General features: G+C 32.7%; 1 protein-coding gene across 1 annotated transcript in view; it reads right to left on the minus strand.

Moving 5' to 3' along the window:
• The window catches only part of LOC118184581 (uncharacterized), a 566531-nt gene that overhangs the window by 215446 nt on the left and 338530 nt on the right, over positions 1 to 12555 (minus strand). The window lies entirely within an intron of this gene.

Here is a 12555-nt window from a genome sequence, read left to right on the forward strand (position 1 = left end):
TTATGTCATTTCATTAGTTTCTGATTACTAATAACAGCTACAATCTTTTAATGTTAAATTTTTTCTCGTTGCTATTTAGAAACCCGGTGTTACTTTAAAGTCCTTACAAAAAATCTTAAACACTCTGTTGATACTTCTTTTCATTCTTTCATTTCTTCCTCTGTTGATTTTCTTTCTCATTACAATAACGCACACAAATGACTTTCTTCACAAATGCTGTGTACTTCATCCTGTTTAAACGTAAATTCTTAGATAATGAATTTTATGACATTTCTTTCTTAAAAATTTCGCTCAAATGATCGACGGACCACTTGCAACATGGCAAGGAAAAATACATAATGTACTAATTCAAACTGATTTATGCATTCTTATTCTGAGAACTCCCTTATTTCCAAATGCATTCTTATTCTGAGACAGGAATCGTTGAATATACAGCTTACAATAAGGTTTTTGATTTGCTTTCGTTTTTTCTCGCCAGTTCTCAAACATATATAATTTAAACCAAGTATTTTGAAAGGTGGTTTGACTCTTTTTACGTTACTTATAATTCACATTTTAATTAACACAGCAGATTAAAACCCTGCAAGCCTACTCAAAGAGCATCAAAATATTAAAACAAAGCAATTAATCACACATATTAAACATTAAGAAAAAAAATACGTTGAAAACATCTACGACTAATGCTATTTTTTTTATCTAAAAAAAAAAAAATTATTTTAACGTAAGTTTTCTTCCGGTGTGGATGCCCTTCGAATATTAAGATTAGGGTTACAGTATCAGTCAAATAATTTCCAGAAACATAATAAACATAAATAAACTTTTGCATTAGAAACACTATTAAAACTTTATAAACTTATTCATTTCTCAATCAAACTGCTGATAAAATACTCATTTACATATTTCTGGTTATAGTTATGTTATTTTAGTTAAAATCCATTGCTATTTTGAAGGATATTTTTCTCATCGTTTAATGTTATCATTCGGTTAATATTATCAAAACTGCCTTAGACAAACGTGATCATATTAAGGAGCGCTTACTGTAGCATAAGTTTGTCAAAGTAGCAAATTTGAGAAAAATCGCACAACCTGGCAACACTTCTCATGTTCAGAAGAATTAAATAAATATATGATGCATAGATACTTCAAGCTAAGAAAAAACAATTCTTACACATTCTTTCAAAGAAATTAAATTAAATTAAGGGCTAGGTATCTATCCAAATCAATGCTTAGTCAAAAGACCACTGGGGTCAGATCATTGACCTTTTGAAGAAAAACCTGCAAAATAAAATCCTCATTTAAAAAAAGGAGAAGAAGAAACGTAAAGGAAACAAAAAATAATAATTCCTCACAAAATACTTTTGACTTGGGCGGCGGCAACTTTAAACTACTTCCCTTTCTCGCATTTCATTCAGTGTTTGTTCTCACATCTTCCCCCACACATTCCTTCTGCACGCTCCCTTCATACCGCACACATTTCTCTATCTTATTTCTAGTTTTGTTTCCAATCTCCAGAACAAACGAAAACGTTTTAGTCCCCTCCCAACTCACGTGAACAGATCGATTCTAAAAGCAAAGAGAAAAATCTTCATGCATTTTGTTGAATTAAATGAATCGGCAGGGAAGAGCTTGGAACCTTTTTTCCCAAGGGCAAACATAAGTCCCGTTTTGAGTTTAGAATTTGCAAACGTTTAAATTCGCGTAAGAATCCTCAATTTTATTCTTAAAAAAGGTTGGATTCTATACGCATGTTCAAAACTAATTAACAAACAGATACCGGTTTCGGCATACTGCTTTTAACTGTCTGCACAAGTACGAAAACGGTCCACTACCGGCCAAGTTACTAACTTCGACTGAACACTAATAATTGAACTCAGGTTTAAATTCGGGAGAACAAGCGGGAGAATATATATGGTGTCCAGGAAAGAAACGACGAAAAAGAATGAGTGGTTTACTTGTTTTTCTTGTGAATAATGTTAATTTACCATAAATAACATCCAGGTTTTCAAAAAATGCGGATTAAAAAAACCAGCACGTATATCCGAAATCAATATATTCATTGCATTGTGATTTACGTAGATGGGAAAAAAATCCCCTCCTTTTTTTTTTTTTTTTTTTTTAATAACTGGGCTGCACTGCCCAATTTTGTTTCACACTGGCGAGTTTCTATTCTCTTTTTAAAAGGTTTCGTTTGTCGAAAATAGCGCAGCGCGGAACAGGCTTGACCGGTTTTAGCGTGCCTAATTAAACAAAACTAAGAATAGATCACAACAGTTTGGCTTTCAAATGTGTCCAATGCGATAGAAGTATCGCCTAAACAAAGCCCGAACTACAAATGGCGTTCACATAAAGGCGTACTAAAACTTACTGAGCAGTTCTTTTCCGGTTTTAAAAAAATAAATTATAATGCAATCAGCACACTGCATAATTACTGACCTTGAAATGAATAACCGCAAGGTTCTCGCGCAAAAACCGGGAGTTTCTAGAAGGCTTTCCCGGTTCTGGTTGACAATTTTCGCAATGCGCGGCAACACCATTTTAAAAGAATTCCGAATTGATCAAAATTCACTTTATAATGCATAACTCAGGTTACTGAACTACTTATAATATGATTTTGATGTACGATATATTAATATTTAACTGGATATTTTATGTTCTTTAGCAAATTTCATTCTGTTACTTTCTTATATACTCTTATGCTAAGAAAATCCTACGTAGGGAAGGAAAGCTTTTACTGTTCGAAGTACTTTAAAATAAGATAAATGTAAAATTAATAAATTAATGCGTATATTACTACATGGATAAACTAAACTTAGCAATGTACAAGATAATAATGTAAAACAAAAATATTAGTTGATTAAAGATGGGATGAAATCATCATAAAATTTCTAGAAATGTCAAAAGTTGATTAAGACGATCCAGATCAAATCAATTTAAGAAGAAAGACTACGCTGAAAATTGCTATGAGTAAGGAACGAAATTTGCAAAACTTAAGTTTCATTAATTCAGTAAGTTTCATTTCAGGCTAGGCAATACTTTCCTAAATAAAGGCTAATAGTAAAAACCATCAAATTCTGTGATCTGTCGGGACGACTGAGTGATGTCATGAAAAGCTAGAGGAGTTGACAGCTATGACACTGATTTCAGAGATATGCGTCATTTTTTCTCATCACTTCCTTCTCGGACACCCTGTAACGCAAAATTCCTCTAATATTCATTATCACGATACGTCCTTTATACACTACATTAAAGCAAACATGCTCCAATTCCACATTCAGTTTGCAATATGCAGACATACTTCTGATATTCAGTATTAGTTTCTAACATACTTGGTTAGTCCTTTTCTTACAACAACAGAATATGGAAACAATTAAACAAACTGTCAATGGTATCTGATAATCCCAAAGACTTGAAATCGAAATTAAAATATTTTATGCATTAATGATATTTGTAAATATTCTATGCTTTAATGATATTATTAACGACTAGGCAAAAGCATTTTGGAAAATAGGGATTTATTATGATTATGCAGCACACTAAAAGGGTCTGCCTAAGGGAAGGGATGCGGTCATAAATTTTTTTTTAAGGGAACTGGATTTTATTCACGTTTAAATATGAGGAAAATTTAAAAAATGCCCACGCAGCCCGTCTGTTTACCAGAATTTTATTCCGGATCAAACTATCAGTGTTTTAGCGATATTAATCAGTCAGCCGCATATGGGGTCTGAACAATACGATTCAAGAAATATCATCGGATGAACAACATTTACAAACAAACATTTAAAAAAATCTGAAAGTTTTCAGATTTCATATTATTAGATTATATATATATTATTATATTATATTACGGAGCGGGTTTTTTTTACGTTTTGTGTGTTACCTTTATTTATTAAATATCCTGTTTTCGCATTTAAACCATAAAATTCAATTCAACAGCTATATCACAAATTATTTAAAAGAGCATTGTAGAGACATTAGGTATTTTTGAAAGCACGCAAGATGAAAAATTAGCAATGCCTTCGCCGGGAATCGAACAGCGGATCTCTGGAATACGCGTCCAGCGTACAGACCACGACGGCATGCCAAGAAGGCGGGAGAAATACCTTATAGCATATCTTTAGAATTTCCGATACACAGTCTCACGTGCTGGCGATAAAAATATCCCCCCTTCTTCCCGTACAGTGTTGCCACTGCTCGCTTTGAAATCGTTGAATTTGTTAATCAAATATTCTTTAATTTTTGACAATACCCATATTCGAATGGAAGACAACGTTATTCAAAATTTGACGTCTCTAGGTACCGTTGTTTTTTCACAATGTGAGAAACATAGATACACTCATGCAGATTCTTCATTATTTAATTTCTTTAAATATAATGCAGGGCTCTAACATTTGGTAGCAACAGTTTGAAAAGTGAACCGACATTTATAATGAACCGATGCAAAATGCTAAAACGAAATTAATAACATTTTCTGGGCAAATTGCCCCTCTGGGATAAAAAAAAAAGCATTCAATAATTTTAAGACGCATTTTATTCATTTAAAATTAGTATAATTTTTTTAAATAATTTTTAAAAAAAGTATTAAAAAATAATAAAAACAAAAAAATTTAAACTAAATTTTCATTACAAATTTTCTGAAGAGTTCGATCTCGAAGTTGAACCTGGGTCGAAATACGAGGGTTAAACGTTCGGCTGCAGGTGGGGTCTTCCGAAAAGCACTGCTGATTTTAACAGCAACGAGTGAAAACAATTCGTTTGAGACTTTAAACCAAAACTCGGTAATTCAAGATTCAAAGTTCCAATTTTAGATTTTTAACACAGAATTACATTGCAATCCACTTATGCAGTATGACAATATTAGTATATATATTAGTCTCTTTAAAGGCTCCTTAAGCGTGCCCATGTTGTGAACCTCCCCCCCTTTTTTTAATAGAACATTAAATTTGCCGTCTTCACGGAGTTGTGTTACCGTGGGATGGTCCTCTCTGGCATCTCCCTGCTGGGTTGGCACTGATTTCCGTATGGGTATACCCAGATACATCCGGGGCGGAAGCCAGCTCTGCGGTTTAAACACACAGACTTTCTTAAGAAATATTATTATATTAATAGTTAATTTAATCAACTTAAATATTCAAATATGAGAAATTAAAATACAATAATACAATAGAAATAAGAAAATAATAAGAAAAGCAAATGAAATTTGTGAATTTAGTTTATAATCATTAAAAAACTTAATGCTTGTAAAATTTAAAAAAAAAAAAAAAAATCTTTAGAAAATTTTCACCACGAAAGTCGTATTTTGATCAAGTTACTTTCCTAATTACAGAGGGTATTCAAGCATAACCATGGAATCAATAATAAAAGCATCATCAAAGATCTGCTTAAAATAAAGAATAAAAATAATAACTGTGTTGTAAAACAATTTGCATGCACGTAATTTAACCTATTTAGATGCTCACAGTGTGGAAAATATTCACGAAATCAAAATATTTGTCAGGATTCAGGCAAGAGAGGTATAAAATCCATCGTGCTAGAGGGCGCTGCAGTCGTCTCATTCACCTGAAGTACGCGATCGAAGATTAACTACGAATAACATAAAAGGATCTCCTATTTTAATCACAACCCCTATACATCCGAAATAATCCTCTTATTGCTGCCCACTTGCCGAACCCCCATCACCCCCTTGAACCCCCATCACCCCCTTAAACCCACGATCGCCGGGATCTCAAGAACCAATCGCCGGAGATTACGAGGCACCCTCTTGTCCGTCCGTCCATCCGCCGGTGATTAATGACCGGCCAAAGATAAAGGATTTTCTTTTGTTGCATTGTTCGTGGTCTCGTAGTAGTCGCAGCACGTCGTGAGAGAAAGAAAGAGAAGAGAACTTTTTTCTTGCGCCTCTCGTTGTCGCGTTAATGGGTTTACAGCATAGTCGGAGGTGTGAAGAGGCAAGTCGGATACTCATCCGCGTAAAGGATGCTAACCGAATCAACATAAAAGCCACGGATGGACTGTGGCCGGCTGCTTAGCACAAACAAATTGATGGAGCGGAGATGGAAACACAAGGAAATGAGAAGACATTAAACAACCAAGCAACACTGATTTCTTGAAATTCTTTAAGAACTGCTTTAACTTTTACGAAACTTGAACAATTTTTCACTAAAGAAGCGGAATTATTAAATCCAATAATTAAATCCAATTTGTAATGAGTTATATTTTTAAAACAGGAAGATGAATCAAAAGGTATGAGTTTTACGAAAATAATCATGAGGTATCACGCTTCTAAATGTGCTTTAGTAGCTGGGATTTTACCTCTAAATGTTTTCTTTTCGACAGTTGATTCAATAAAAAAGAACTTTAATAACTAGCATGTTTTCAATTTATGACTGTGGTTCAAACTGTGCTTCACGGAACATCGGGGATCCCTGCAACGTCTTGAGGAGTTCTGCAAATTCGAAAGATATCTTGAAAACAATGTGGACTGCAAAAATAAGCATCTAAAATAATTAATTAAATAGTTTTATTCGTAGTGTTACAGTTACGAAAACAGTGTGCGGTAATTTAGTTTTAATGAATAAGATTATTACGGAATACAGTTATTTTCTTTTCATTTTCCGTACAAATTGTACGCAACATTAATATACTTCCAATTCTTTTTAAAGATTTACATTTTTTAAAGAGGGTAATTAAAAGTGAAAAAATACGTTTATAGGTTCGCGAGTCAAACACGTTTAGTATTAATGAGAGAAAATTTATTTCAGATATTATTTTGTTAATAAAAACTTTTCATTTTGTTTATAAAAAATACTCTGGCCCGTCATCTGCTTTCAGATCATGCATACATTCGGCCTGCATACAACTTGAGTGTGAGATCAATGCATTATATAGCGAATGAAAACTGCACGAACATACTTTTCGTTCACAAAAATGGAAATCTACCACCCTGATAAATACGAAGGAAATGCGAAAAGAACTTTTATACGCCCTTTCATTTCCATTTTTCACCTTCCATACCTCCTTTCCAGCCATGCAAAATCCTTTCTTTCTGTCCTCCAAAAACCTATTTCCGGCCACAGGAAGTAATATTTGAGAGGGACAACAAGAAAGACATATTTCATATACCCAATACATACGTAACTGGGTTCTATATATTTCCATAACAGATAAGATTGTCTGCGCTCAGTTTATGGATGGCGATGATATATTTCTTCAAAAAGTCGGAAAAAGACTTTTCGATCCAAGCAAAATGTAATGAATAATCATACAAAAATTAGGGCTATTTTAGGATTCAGTCTACAGAGGTACTGAGAAACAGACGACGGCTTTTAGTTTTAGAATATATCATGAAAATAAATGGGAAAAAAAGATATTTGTTTTAAAAATACAGTAAATATTATTAGATTTTTAAAAGAAGAAAACGTAACAAATCAATTGTGCCCTTGCCGGGATTCCATCATGGATCTTTCAATAACTGTATGGATGAGCTAATTGCTTTCAAAAGCATGAGTGGAAGAATGAGATTTCTTACATTCTTCCTTCCCACACTTAAAGACAGCTGGAGAGAGACTGGAGATCCAGTCAGCACATATTATCGAGTTATCACATCTCGTGACACTTGAAGAAACATTCCCAAGAAAGAGTTCCTCTTCGAATTACCACTGACTTAAACAAGAAATTTCCCAGCCAAAACAGTGTCGCAAGAACCGATGTCCCTGTTATGTGCGCGACATTTTGCGACTCAAGTGAAAATGTTTCGGCAGCAGCTCTATCGAAGGGTTTTCCCAAAGAACTGGATTTTGGGTATGCCAACCAGTCAGATATCCTAATAGCAAGGATCCCCGGAAATGTATCTTTCAGCGTGCAATCACGGATAGCTGGCAAGTCTAATAACTGTTTAAGTGGTAACCAATTATCGACTACCATATTTCAGCTCGGGCGCCACTATAGACCGTTTGGGGTTTTTCAGAACAAAGAAAATTAAAAATCAGCTTCCCTCTCGTCAGAACTCGACTCACGGATCTTCCAATTGCTAGCTGGAAGAGCTAATCATTTATATCGGGAATGCACGCATGGCAAAATAATTACTTGCATATTTTTTTTTCTTTTCATTTTTACACAATAGGCACCAATGGTTGAGAGGTTAAAACTGCTGGTCATTTACATATTACATCCTAGTAAACGAGGTGATACCTTGGCCGTTTTCGTGTATTCCCCGTATCTGATATCATGTAAATACGAGAAAGTTTGCCTTAGAAAGTTTTGTATGAGGAAATCACTTCCCCTAGATAGCCATCGTGTGCTTTGTTTTACAGTATCGAATAAACTGAATATTTTTTATATAGATATATACAATTTCGACAGAATTCATGAGTAAAGACGAAGCCTTCAGTCATACCCGAATTAAATATTCGTTTTCATGCTACTTGATTAACATTTCCATTAGTTAACAGAAACTACACTGACGCGATACGTTAGTCAGCTCTGGAGCTTCTTACATTTTTTCACACAGTAGCAAGTTCGTAGCAGCGAAGGAGAAAAGCAAATACTACACGATCAAAATGAAAGCTTCGGGGGGGGGGGAAGAAAAAAGTTATGCTTCGCGACCAGTTAGTTTTGGTTTGCTTTCTTTTGATTGAAATATATAGTACTTAAGCTTCAAATACTATTATTGACTGAAGCGCTTATATAAGTTATATGCGTCAGATCGTCATATAAAATGCATAATATAGATTAATTTGGAAATCCCACAGTTTAGAGATTTATTATAAGCAAGTACTATTTTTAGAAGTGACCGGGAAATAGCGAAATTCAAATGGAGCGTTTTTTAATTTAAAAAAAAAAAAAGAGATTATATATGGAATAACGTTGAAATGTTGAAAACAGGTATTAAAGCACAGTCAAAGAAGCTACTTGAAAATTGTGGCAGACTTAAACAATATTTCTTATATTTTCGTTTCACGGTTAAAAATTTTTAACACTAGTCGTAAGTGTTCCAGAACATTTACAATTTTTATATCGTTGCGGTAAGAAGAAAACAACACAGCGGAATTATGAATAAGTCGAGACGCAGAAAGTCAGTGAGACGTATTCAAGCCAAATTCTTAATTCAGAATGAATTATTTTCGATTTTTATACAATTTTGATTGGATAATAAGCATATCATTGGCTAATTCAGTTTGAAGCATATCATTGGCTAATTCAGTTTCTAAGCATATCATTGGCTAATTCATTTTGAATTCATAAAATGTCACCAGCGTAATGTAAAAGTCAAATGATATGGATTAATCTGGAAATAACTCAATCCAGAGATGCTTATCATAAAGCAATTACTATTTTTTAGAGCAGAAAGTACATCAATTATTATTTTATCGTAAGTATCATCAGATTACGCCAAATTTTATAATTAAGTATCAACAGATTACGCTAAATTTGCGCCAATCGTTCCTGCGGAATTCAGAAGGAACTCTTAATAAACTATCATTATTCGATCTGATTAATTTTTGCGCCTCGTAAAAAGGCTTTCTTCGCTTTCTGCTATTTTGTTAGATCCTCTGATTTTATCGAAAGCTACAAATTACTATTTTAGAACCAAATTAAAATGAACTGTTACCGACCATACATTTAAATTAGAATCAAAATTAAAATGAGAAGCTATGGACCATAAATTTCAATTCAAATGAAAAATTAATATTTAAATGTGTCCCGTCTGGGTGTTTCTACAAGTATAGAACCTCATCTACCTCTAACAAATTTACTTTATATATATGCACAATAACTACAATTTTCTCTTTATATACCAGGTGTCCACAAAAGCAGCAGCTTTGCCTATAAGATAAATACTCTTGAGTATCTCAATTAGTACAAAAAACACTTAAATTTCTTTTGCGGATTCAAAACTCTGTACATTTATTTAATACCATTCTTAAAAGCTTTAAAAAATTATTACACGATTTTGCAAAGTAACATTTCTATAGAATTCGGCTATGTAAAAGCCGAATTTCTATAAAATATTATAGAAGAGCATTCCCATAGAGATTTACTTACAAAGTTCTATAGGAATTTCTATATATAAATATCAATCAACCTCTATAAAAATATTGATATTAACCCTTAATACCGTCAACCGTAAATTATCGGACCATAAAAGTTGGCGGAGATTACGCCAGATTTGCGCCACTCGTTCCTGCGGAATTCAGAAGGAACTCTTGATAAACGATTCGATCCGATTCACTTTTGCGTCTCGTAAAAAGGCTTTCGTCGATTTCTACTATTTTGTTAGTTCCTCTGATTAGAACGCTAAGAGTACAAACTTCCCGCAGGTTATTGTTCCAATCGAGTACAGCTCTGTTGGTCATTTTCAGCTGACTATAGGATCTGATGACTACAAAAATAATCTACTCCTTGCTGTTCTGTAGAAGGTAGGTCCCAAATTTTAATTATTTTTTTCAAAATCCAAAGGAAAAAATATAGCAGTAATATTTAATTCATATACTTGTATATAACAACAAAACATAGCTAATTTTATTCAAGATTACATCAAACATAAACGCAAATGATACGAGTGTGTAGTTAAGTAACGCTTATCCATAACTGGCGATAAATCGCACTGCTTGGCGACTGTTTCACGGTTGACTAATTCGATAATACGTAAGTACCTAAATTCTAGTTAGGGAAGCGAAGCATTAAATTTGAAAGCCACTGGTGTAGGTCATTATCAGCAAGTGACATCTGATGAACTATTAAAAAAATATCAGAATTACAGACGTGAATAGGGGTGGGGACATCCTTTATTCATTTGTGTCTGAACGTTGAACATGTCACGAATTCCAATATCCTAAGCATTAATAATTTCCCCTCTACTCTCCCATCTCAAGTATTTCTCTCCGAATCCCTTAAAAAATTCCTCGTCAGTTGGAAGTTTCGCAAGTTATAATCCTCTTTGCAGCTTCATCTCTTCAATTATTAATACTCTAATTAAAAATGCATTAGCTTTATTGGGTGGATAATTTCTTTATTTTCCCACGTGCTTTTTGGCAATGATATCTTTCCGCATATTTTTGGTTCGCTTATTTAATTAATATTTGTTTTACGATAAAAGTCAGACCGCTTAATTGTTGGCGCTTTTTTTTTTCCTTCCTATATTTTATTTTGTTTATTTTCCTTAATCAGCCTCTAATTGCGAAGTTGAGAAAGCTCATTAAATATTTAATACCTAGATTTTTTTAAATTTAGCTAGCAGTTAATTGGAAAACTGTATTTTTACTTGAAATGCCAAAACTGCAGATCGTGAGGTATTATGGGAATACGAAAACTTGTCTTCGCTTTTTTTTTTTTTTTTTTTTTTTGAAATATTTTTTCAACCATTCTTATGAAATGTAATGGTGCGTATCATTTAACAGTTTAAGAAGTAAATTCATTATTTTCTAGAAATGTGGTTAAAAGTTTCAAGCGGTTTTTCAAGAAAAATTTCGTATTCTTTTAAAGAAATGTGCATCATTTTACAATAAAAACAACAAAAAGTTTATTTTTCAGGTAAATGTTTTATTGAGAAAGAATAATGTGGTTTAAATTAATTAATTATAAAGTTTTCCAGTTTTGTTCCCCCAATAATAGTTGTTTAAAAAAAAGTATTTTAAAAGAATGCTCATTTAAAATTTTCAAACAGACCAAAATTTAAACAAAAATATGTGTCGTTATTTAAAACTCTTCCGTCCCTTCCTACGATTTCAAATATAAAATCTTAAAAATATAAAAAATCACCGAAAGCTAGGAAATTAGGCACACAAACACAAAAGAAAATGTGGAACGTATGTATAGAGAAACAAATAATAAACAGGAATTTACAAAATAATTTCGAAAATAGCAGAAAACGCTTAAAAAGCTTTTCCATCTATTTTATTTTTTTTTAATTTTAAAACATTATTCTAAATTCTTTAAATTTCAATTAAATTATTTTAACGGTAGTTTATTAATTTTATTTAATTTAATTATATTAATTTTTATTAATTATTATTATTTTTTATTAATTATTTTTTTATTAATTTTTTATTCTAACCGTAATCGTGAGAGCTCTAAATGATCACATTCTCGAGCTCACACCTTCAAATAACAATATCTGAATTTCCATTTGGATTGGTTGAGTGGATAGTCCGCTAATGCTTCATATATCACGAAAGTTTTTTTTTCTGACCATCCTGTATATTCAGATTACATTAGAACACTGTCCGATTTATGAGGCTTGTTGCCTTTGCCTTTGTAAGAAGCTCTGAAAATAAAGCAAAATGATCAGTTAATTATCCAGTAAATATGAATTAAATTTCGTTAAGCTTATCAGTTAGCTGTAAGCCAGATCTGTTTAAAACTGCACAAATGCAAACCAGCAGTATCAATGACTTTATTCACTTCAATACTTGGCTGAAGATAAAATCAAAAAAAAAAAAAAAAAAAAAAAAAAAAAAAAAGGGAAGAACAAATTACTTTTTCTTGAATTTGTAAGAGGTAGCTGTAATATAGCAAAGCACACGAAGTCTATCAGCTTAAGGAGAGGTAATTCATAAA

This window comes from Stegodyphus dumicola, chromosome 9, assembly GCF_044657685.1.
Source record: "Stegodyphus dumicola isolate Sdum_Otavi_A_Nest chromosome 9, ASM4465768v1".
NCBI classification, from domain to species: domain Eukaryota; kingdom Metazoa; phylum Arthropoda; class Arachnida; order Araneae; family Eresidae; genus Stegodyphus; species Stegodyphus dumicola.